The sequence below is a fragment of the Watersipora subatra genome, chromosome 10, assembly GCF_963576615.1.
Source record: "Watersipora subatra chromosome 10, tzWatSuba1.1, whole genome shotgun sequence".
In the NCBI taxonomy this organism is placed as follows: domain Eukaryota; kingdom Metazoa; phylum Bryozoa; class Gymnolaemata; order Cheilostomatida; family Watersiporidae; genus Watersipora; species Watersipora subatra.
This window is the reverse complement of record NC_088717.1, coordinates 59003772-59013527: the sequence shown is the minus strand read 5'-3', so window position 1 is coordinate 59013527 and position 9756 is coordinate 59003772. Positions and strand designations below refer to the sequence as shown.

General features: G+C 37.6%; 1 protein-coding gene and 2 long non-coding RNA genes across 4 annotated transcripts in view; 1 reads left to right on the top strand and 2 right to left on the bottom strand.

Annotated features, from left to right (window-relative positions):
• The window catches only part of LOC137405907 (ATP-dependent RNA helicase DHX58-like), a 126136-nt gene that overhangs the window by 39311 nt on the left and 77069 nt on the right, over positions 1 to 9756 (bottom strand). The gene's annotated exons all lie outside the window — the stretch shown is intronic.
• On the top strand, positions 4410 to 5173 carry LOC137405567 (uncharacterized). Its single transcript, XR_010979783.1, has 3 exons — positions 4410 to 4493; positions 4778 to 4953; positions 5052 to 5173. It is a non-coding gene; the product is annotated as an uncharacterized lncRNA (long non-coding RNA).
• LOC137406547 (uncharacterized) lies at positions 5498 to 6874 on the bottom strand. The gene is made up of 3 exons (XR_010979897.1): positions 6736 to 6874; positions 6042 to 6172; positions 5498 to 5787 (listed from the first exon to the last, which is right to left on the bottom strand). It is a non-coding gene; the product is annotated as an uncharacterized lncRNA (long non-coding RNA).

Sequence of the window (9756 nt, the reverse complement as noted above, 5' to 3'; positions counted from 1 at the left end):
ACGACCTCAATGTAACATGCGTTCCGATAGCTCTGACCATACAGAACTTTTCAGCTCTGGTTATACCTAACTAGGAGTCGTTTGCTTCTGAACATTTTCATTTTATAACAGTTGTAGCATCTTTATTATTTTATTACACTTTCATTGTGACTTTAGCTTTGTTTGCTTTTGATTTTCTTTACAGCCAAAACTATTATTACTGGCAAAAATTAGTTTTATTACTTTATTAGTAAAGATGTTATTTTTAACCGTCCATTTATTATATATTGTATTTTATTCAATAAATGGCAGCAGCGTTAATAAGATATTTTTGTTCTATAAAACCAAAGAAAGTTTTTAAAGTTATGTCCTGCATGGCTCAGTTTACATGCATGAGATTATCTCATATACAATGGATAAGTCACCAAGTACAATGACTATGTACTGAATATTAAGTGGCATGTGACTTCCTCATCCCTAGATTATTGCTAGATTTCTTTGAGGAGAGCAGATACTATTTTCTATAAACTTATAAGGTTATGTCGTGCATAGCTGTAAGCAAGCTACTCAGTTTACACGCATGAGATTATCTCATATCCAATGGATTAGTAACTAAGTACAATGACTATGTACTGAATGTTAAGTGGCATGTGACTTCCTCGTTCTCAGATTATTGCTAGATATCTTTGAGGAAAGCAGATACTTTTTTTTATAAAGGAAGTTCTGATAGAGTTACCCTCGGTATCTCGCTATGGCCTGGTGAAAAGAATAAAGATAAACAAGAAAAGCAAGAAAGAACAACTCCTCTATTCCTTAAATGCTCCTATTCAATAATAATCTTAAGAGTGAAGCAATAGTATAAGTGAAAGGTGTCTCCTGATGTCTGTGTATCAGTAAGCTTTTACTTGTGTCTAAAACTTGATAGACCTTTGCATTGTCATAATGGTATGCAGAATTTGTTTATATCTCTGACTTATAGAACTATATCACCAGAATTTTAATAAGGAAAGTCCTAATAAAAATGTGAAAATATTGCCTTATTGTTTGGCCATCAACTATGTGGTGTGATGCTCACATGTTGCATAACAGCATTCGAGTGCCTCATTACCTTTAGGTTGAGTTCACAGACTATAGAGTAAAGCTGGTGAATAAGAGACTTTTCGAACTGGCGGAATTAGTATTGTGAAAAAAGAAAACAGCTAATCCTAGGGCTAAAGAGAACCCTTACAGCCAGCCCGCTGTGGGGAGGTTAGGAAGATGGCCCCGACCCACTGAGCCAAGAGGGTCTCGGACTAGCCCTGCTGGATCGAGCCTAGAGGAGACCGGGCCATGCCACAATCCAGCCGGAAACACAATTGCCCCGTCTTTAGCCCTTAGAAGACAAGCTAAGCTGGCCATCGAGCTGGCTATTCTGAAGTAGAGGCAGAACCCCATCTTCAGAATAGTCGGCCAGCACAAAAAATATATAAGAAGTTTGATGAGCAAAAAGGGAAAGATAAAGAGCCTTATTTCATGCAGCTGTCTGCTGCGCAAACAATATTTTTGGTATCTTGTTTTAAATTATAACATTATTTGCACCATCATGTAGACTGCAGGGGATTTTGTCTTCTTTTAAATGAAGCATAATACAACAATCAATTTTAGAGCTACTGCATATGGAAGTTGTTTTTTGTTTGTTAATTAATGTTAATGTTGGCAAATGGCAATGTTGTGGTCTACCCATTGGAGACTATATACAGGTGCCACTACCCTACCCTAACTCTCCCTAACTAAGTTATGGTTAGAAAATTTGTGTGTTTTCTAAGTATAACTATAGTTAGGGTTAAACAATTTTAGACTTAGCCAATTATCAAGGTATATTATAGCTCTATTTCATTGATTCAAGTACACTAATGACATTATAGTCGACATTCAGTGGCCATTCAATATAAAATCAGCATACAGTACAATTCAGTGATGAAATGTTCATGTAACATGACAAGACTGTGATCCTAATTGGTTGTCTACAAACAAAGGCTAAGATCAGATTACAGCAAATCAATGGCAGTCAGCATCTGTGCTAAAGGACAAAGGTCACAGGCATTGTTTTTTTATAATTTTCTCAACTTATTTATTACTACAGATGTGCTGATTTCTCATACCCTATACATGATTTTAAAGCCTCGTAGGCTTTGGCGGCGGGGGCTTCGCCCGGACCCCACTGGGGGCTTACAGCGCCCCCAGGCCCCAGCTGCTCCAACCGCCACTAAGTAGCGGTAGAGTCGCGTTGCGACATTTGGTCGCCTACATCCACTCAGTGTCGTATAGTTTCACATATAGTATAGTTTGTGAAACTATACGGCTCTGCATCCACTTATCTCAACTTGACAGTTATAGTTTAAAAAAGGTTAGCACTACATCACTGGGTGTAGCCTGATCGTTTGGAAACTAGCAAGTCCAAATACACTATAAAACTATCCAAGTCCCATCTATAAAAACGGCTACATGAAAGGTTTTGTGAAATCCGCCTCGACTGATAGCCGGCGCACCGCACCGTTTCTAGTGTAAATAGAATCGCAAAGCATTATAGTAGAGCGGCTAAAGCTCTACTATAATGCTTTGCGAGTGTAGTTAGCGTCCCCCAGTTTATCTTTCTTAATGCAAAAGTTAAGAACTGCGAAAGCGTTTCCAGCCTGAACTTTTATTTGTACCTTTTCAGTTAGGTAAAAGCTAGTTCCCATCAGAAAAGTCGTGCGCTCTAGGCCTGCGGTATATACGGTAGTTTTTCTTTCCCATCAGAAAAGTCTTTTTTTCGCTTTAACTCGCTACAACCCGCGAACATATTCCTTTCTCATCCCCACACCACGAGTACTCGGTTGAGAAAATAATAAAAAACGATTGATTATTGAAAATTCATAGTGCATCATTTTCATTAATGGGTTAATTTTCTATCCGAGATGAGGCCACATGTACTGGAATATCTTAAACCAAGTTCAAGGATGCTCTTCCTGACAGATCTAATAGAATATATTGGCCTACAGATCGTGACATCGCCAATCACAAGCTCTTCCATGATGTTAGTATTGAATTTAAGTAGTATTCATTCCACAGCTGAGATTATCATTGGATGTTTGCATGGAGTTTTTTTGACAATGCCTAAAAACCACATGATCGATAATTTTCTTTCTGAATGTGCTCATGACCGAATTAATTTGTGCTGATAATAACTAGGCCTAATATATGTACGATGTGTGTAGATTTTTACCAGTTACCATCGTCCTTTTAGGGGTAGCAGCAGTGACCAAGATAACTGCGCCACTCTGGTAGAAAGCTGGTTAAAGAGACATTGAAGGTCAACTTTACTTGAGACTATGTAAGAGGCTCACAGCGCTTTCTGTTTGTGCACCACACCAGACCAACGTCATCTACTGAAGCGCTATGGTGATGAGCTATGTTGTTTGGATGCGACATATAAGACAACTGTAAGAGTTTGCTGTATATCTCTTCTTCGTTGTGGTGAAAACCAATGCTGGCTACTAGGTAATACAGTCATATAAGTCAGTCTTCTAACTAGTAAATATTGAAGTGGGTTGATCATGTGGGTAACTGATCGTATTAAAGTCTTGTTTCTTCTGACGGTTCACATTGTCTAAAGCCAAATTTCCACCTTTATTGCAGCATCTCGATGAGGCCACTCTATTTTGTGATGAAATGTACTTGTGTCAAAATTGATATATCACTACATGCATACTAGCTGTACATCTTCAACAATGAAGAAAGCTTTTCAATTTTACACAGGTTGCTGCTACATTGGTAATAATGGATGAGACTGGATGAGCTATTCAGGAAGCTTTGAGTATCGGGAAAAAATGAAATCCAGTATGATCGCCAAGGTCCTGGATCATAGATTATGCTCAGGCAGTGATGTCTGCTCTTGAACACCTCTTTCCAGGTAACAACCTTTTTTTAATGCATCTCTAAACTATAATGACTCAGCTAAAAGAAAAAAGCTTAGTGATAGGTGTATGTGTAGATGTAGGTATGCAGATTGTCAAGATATGCATGTACTGTATATGTACTTTTAGAAGAATGTCAAGTTGCGCTGATTTTTAGAAAAATGGTACGTCGGGCTGTCAGAGTTGTGACATATACTATTGTAGGTCTGAGACTCACTAATGTGGCATCACACTTCATAAACCAATATCAAAAAATGATCAAGTAAATAATAAAATGACCTAAATGAATACATTTCAAGCTTCCGATATATGCTCTTGAACTTTTTTAGAAAGCAAAGTTCTACTGTGTGCATTCCATCGTGAGCAGGCCTGGGATAGACAGTTGAAAAGAAGAGAAAATGACATCGGAGAAGAACGGCAGATCATACTCGCATCACCAAGGAAAATTGCAGAGTCTAGGTTTGTCTCCTCATGTCCTATGTACACAATAAATCTGGATCTGACTGGTGGGCAAATTCCAAATCCCTCAAGATACAAGAGTACTTCCTAAACCAGTGGATGAGTGAGGATATGCCCAAGGTAGAATTATAGAAAAAAATTGAAAGTTCACATCAGCTTTTTGTATCAGTAATTGACATAATTAATGTTTCTGTATTTTAATTAACAGTATAATTGAAATGTTTCAAAAGGTTTTGAGCATGCACCGCTTCTTATTTTCGAATTTTCTGTCCACATACAATATAACATAATCCGTTGAGATCCTTTGGGTCTAAGACAATGTTGAGGAATAGCCTCCATACAGACAAGCTCAATGAATTATTTTGATCTGAAGTTTATATCAGTTCATTTATGTATTATTGCAGAAGCGGATGGAGTGTTATAGGCGTGATAGATTCCTGTTTAGTGTACGCACCAACAACGGCATCGAACACATCAACAAACGTTTCAAGCAGAACTTTTCACACTACAAGACCAACAATGGTCTCACCGGGGTGCCCCACATAATCGTGACTCACTTCACACACTTTCTCTTCAACAGGTACTATGCTCAAATTGAATTTGATTGGTGTTACATTAAAATTTCTATCATCGGCTTTTCTATCATTCTGTTAGCAAGCCAACCGATGTTCATTTTAGATATTCTGCACATGTCGAAGGCCTCATGACAACATCGATTTGGGCTCGCCTGCGGAGAGATGATATTGTGTGGCAGTTGCAAGAGTGGTTTCACCGCCGGTGCATAATTATGAAACGTACAGATTTTGACCATTTCACTGTTGCTCTAGATCATGAATGGCAATGTAGAAGGTGTGATCCTTTAGGTTAGGTTTTTTATTTACATACATGATGCATGGTTTACGTAATGGCATATGTATCAACTTGTTCTATATAGTCATGAAGTTTTAATTCTGCTTATGTCAACAGGTATTGTTTGTTTATATTTTGTAACATCTCATTTGTGTGATAAGGGAGGTGATTTTTTCCTCTTTCCATCACGGCTGATAAGCACCAGAGACTATCAGCGTGGTATGTCTAATACTTTTTATGTTTTTCTAGTGTACATATGTTGAGAGATATACCGATACTTGTTTATAGATTTATTCATATTTCAATTTCAAGCTTTTCATGAGTGAGGTAGTGAATAAGCCCTTCCTCTTCATATCTATGACAATGTAAATATAACACAGATCTTGTTTCAGTTACGCTGGCCTAACATGCATATTCTATTTAAAGTAATTGATTTCGCATATATGCAAACAAAAAAACATTTGTAGATACTGTCCAGTAAGAAGATGTAGTTGTTGATAACGATATCATAGGTCCCTGGTGCTCACTCAACCTTTTGTTCGACTCATGAGCCACACTATCTCATCTGCAACACCGTTAAAAATATATATTCTGTATGACACAACGAAGCATGAGTTTACTGAGTGAAGCAGATGCCAAGATTATGCCGAAAAAACAAAAGTAGGAATTCATTTCCTATATTAACAAAATATATATAATTTTGGCAAGAATAACAGACCAGTCTGATACATGTAGAAAATTAGCATTGCTATAATTGACATCTATCGTGAGTGCAGTACGCCATCCCCTTATACATGAAGATACCACTATGTCACTCACCTGAACTTTGTATGGCTATTTCTTCCTTATGTTGATATCTTGGCCATGTTTGCATAACATTATCTTTAAAACAACCATCGTGCATAGGATCTTTCCAATGGAACGCCTTGACCTCTTTGCAAAACTCTGCACTGAAAAGGTTGATCAAACAAAAAATTAGAGCACCGCAAACAAGCAAAGTTTGTTTATATATAAACCTTTATATATATATTATATATATATATATATATACATACTTTGTGTCATCTTTCAAGGGTCCAATGATTCATTCGCTATTAGTATATATTAGATATCTAGTAGATATTTACGCAAATATTTCGTAATAAAATAATTCTTGTGGTAAATAGGCCTAATAAACAAGAACACACAGAAAAACCAGCCCACCACGAAAGGAGAACACAAAGTTCAATAAAATGATGCTGAACTTTGTGTTCTTTTTCTGGGATGTACTAGCCTGGACACAAGCCAAACGGGTTTATATACAGGCTAGTGATGCACAGGTTGTTGTGGTTGTTTCATCAATTTACAACAAGACTCCACTCAGCAACTACTCACCTCAGGTTGAGCTAGCAGCAAAATGAAGATGATGCACTATTCTAAACAGATCAGGGTTATTTATTTTCTCAAACAATTATACGCAAGAAAGGAGTGAGAAAATAAAGCGGGTTGTTGCGAGTGTTTTATAAGCACTCACTACGTCTTCATTAGCTTGAAGCAGGAAGAAAAATGCTATTCAATTCACTCTTGTATATATATACTTAGGAGCCTCAATAAGCTAAAACAGTTACAATAAGCTGAGAAAGCTACATAATCCTGCAAGCCTGTCTGAGAGACTTTTCCTTCTAAAGCCTAGCTGGCTTCCTTAACCTAAGTTCCTGTAACATAGTCAGGTACCCGAGATACGCGTGCATAAACACAAGCGAGACTTTTCTGATGGGATATTTCTACCGTATATACCGCATGCCTAGGGCGCACGACTTTTCTGATGGGAACTAGCTTTTACCTTTCAGTTATTCTGATTCTTTTTCTGATTCTGATTAAAAAGAGTCTCGAGACCTCAAAAGGAGGAAGTGGAGACCGTTTGCATAGATTGTATAAGAATAAAAATTTATCTATTTGAACAAGTGAATTTAAAACATCAATTAATAAAACTTTCCTGTTCTAATGATCTCCCAATCTAATATCCCGAGAAGTTCGTGGAATGAAGCTGTTAAAATATGTGTTTGTGTTGCAGGCGATTGCCTTTGGAGCGTTAGACCGAGATGATCTGGTGTCATACTGGTGTGGTTGGGACATTAAAAAATTAAAACTTTCAATTAGCGCTGAGTGTGTGCTATTAGATAAAATGTTTATTAAAAGGTTGAGTCTTGCTCGTTTTCTTCTGATCTCTAAAACTTCCAACTGGATATTCTCTCGAGCTTCCGTTACACTAGCAACTCCTTTCAAATTACATATAAATCTCACGGCTCTTCTTTGTATAAATTCAATTTGAGATATGTGTTTGACTAAAAAAGGGTCCCAGACCTCACAAGCGTACTCCAAGGCGGGTCTACATAAAGTCAAATATGCGATTTTCTTTACTTTATTAGGAGCATTAAAAAGAACCCGTTTTATCATTCCCAAGGTTTGCAATGCTTTGGTACAAATCGATGTTATATGGTGGTCCCAGCTCAATGTATTTGTAATAATCACGCCCAAATATTTAAAGCTATCCACAACTTCCAGATTGGTATTATAAAGGTTGTACTCAGCTGGGACGCCAGAGTCTGACGTGAAATTAAAATTTACAATTTGACACTTTGTTACATTAAAAATCATTTTGGACTCAGAGGCCCAATTTTCCAAGGCAGTGAGGTCAGACTGAAAATTTATGCAATCATGGTGATTATCAATTCGACTGTACAGAAGAGCGTCATCAGCAAACAGTCTGATGGTGGAGTGTTTTAAAACTGATTCGACATTGTCAATATATATTAAAAAGAGTGTGGGCCCCAAAACGGAGCCCTGCGGCACTCCAGAGTGGACTTTTAAGGGTGCTGATGCATGACCGTTTATAATAACTTTTTGAAATCGGTTGCTTAAAAAATTTTGAATCCAATAAACAATCGATTGATGGACCCCAGCACCTAAAAGTTTAACTATAAGCAGAGAATGTGATACCTTATCAAAGGCTTTCGAAAAGTCAAGAACTGCAGCGTGTATTTGCTGATTTTCATTATTTGCATCCATAAGATCATGGACAACAGTGACCAGTTGAGTGGTACACGACAGTCCATGCCTAAAGCCGTGCTGATGCGAGGAAAGATTTAGGCTCTTATTGATATAGCTCAAAATGATGTGTTCAAGCATCTTGCACGCTATTGATGTTAGTGAGACAGGGCGATAATTTCCGGCGAGAGTCTTATCGCCTTTTTTATAAACTGGTGTGACATTGGCTAATTTCCATGCAGAAGGTAAACTTCCGGTATTTAAAGAGTATTGGTAAACCAGTGTGAGCATTGCTGACACTGTGCTGACGTCAACCATGAAGTCCTCTTTTCTTAAGCCGTCGGGCCCAGGGGCTTTGCCCTTTACAAGACCTACGATCATTTTCTCCACGCCCTCACAAGTGACTATTATTGGACTGGTGCTGGTATCCGGTAAATCGTATTCAGGAAAAAATTCATCTGCCTTTGTGAAAACACTTTGAAAAAACATGTTAAAATTATTAACCATCTCCGACTCTGATTGCATATTAGCTAGTAGGGCGGAGGGGCTGTTCTTGCGACCCTGAGTGCGCCTCATAAAAGAGAAAAAAGGTTTGCTTATGCCAGCCCGGAGTGGTTCGTACAAAACTCGATTATAATAATCCTGCTCAATTTTGCGAAACATCTTTTTATTTTCGCGTCTCATAATTTTGTATTCGGCCATCAAGTCAGGAGAGTGTGTTTTTTTAAACTTATTGTATAGTTTTCGTTGTTTGCACACAGCCTTACGTGCCTGAGAGTTGAACCATACTGGTTCCCTGTTATTTCGTTGTTTTGTTGTCTTTTTAGGAACAAAATCATTGACAGCAGATCTAACGGCTTTCTCAAAAATATTCCACAATTGGTCAATATTGTGTCCTGTTTTTATCGCATCCTTGATGTCTTCCAAAGCTTGAAGTAAAAATTTCCTGATTGCCATGGTATCTGCTTTTTCATATACAAAATAAAAATCTTTGCTAGCTACCTTGTCAGTTTTTGATATGTTGAGCTCAACTTCTACTAAAAAATGATCACTCAGACCAGGTTCCACAACCTCAACTTTTTCAATAAATTCTGAGTCCGATGTTAAGACCAAGTCTAAAATATTTCCTTTAAAATGTGTCGGCCTATTGACCATTTGTCTAAGATTATACTCCGCCAAGCAGTTCAAAAAAATTTGATGACAACCTTTATTGTTTGAGCTTATTTTTGTCGAATAAGACTCCCAATCAATATCGGGAAAATTAAAATCACCCATGACTAATATCTGTGATAACGGAAAATGTGAAAAAACAAACTCAAAAAGCTGATTCAGGCCTTCAACAGATCCAGATGAGTTCCCGGGTGGCATATATACGCATACGATGACCAAGTCTAGAATAAAAATAGATTGCTTGGGTATGTGCACTGCGACAACTTCAACAGGGTATATCGACAAACTCAAAGGAATCAAACTCGAATCAATTTCCGAATTTACTGCCACCAAGACT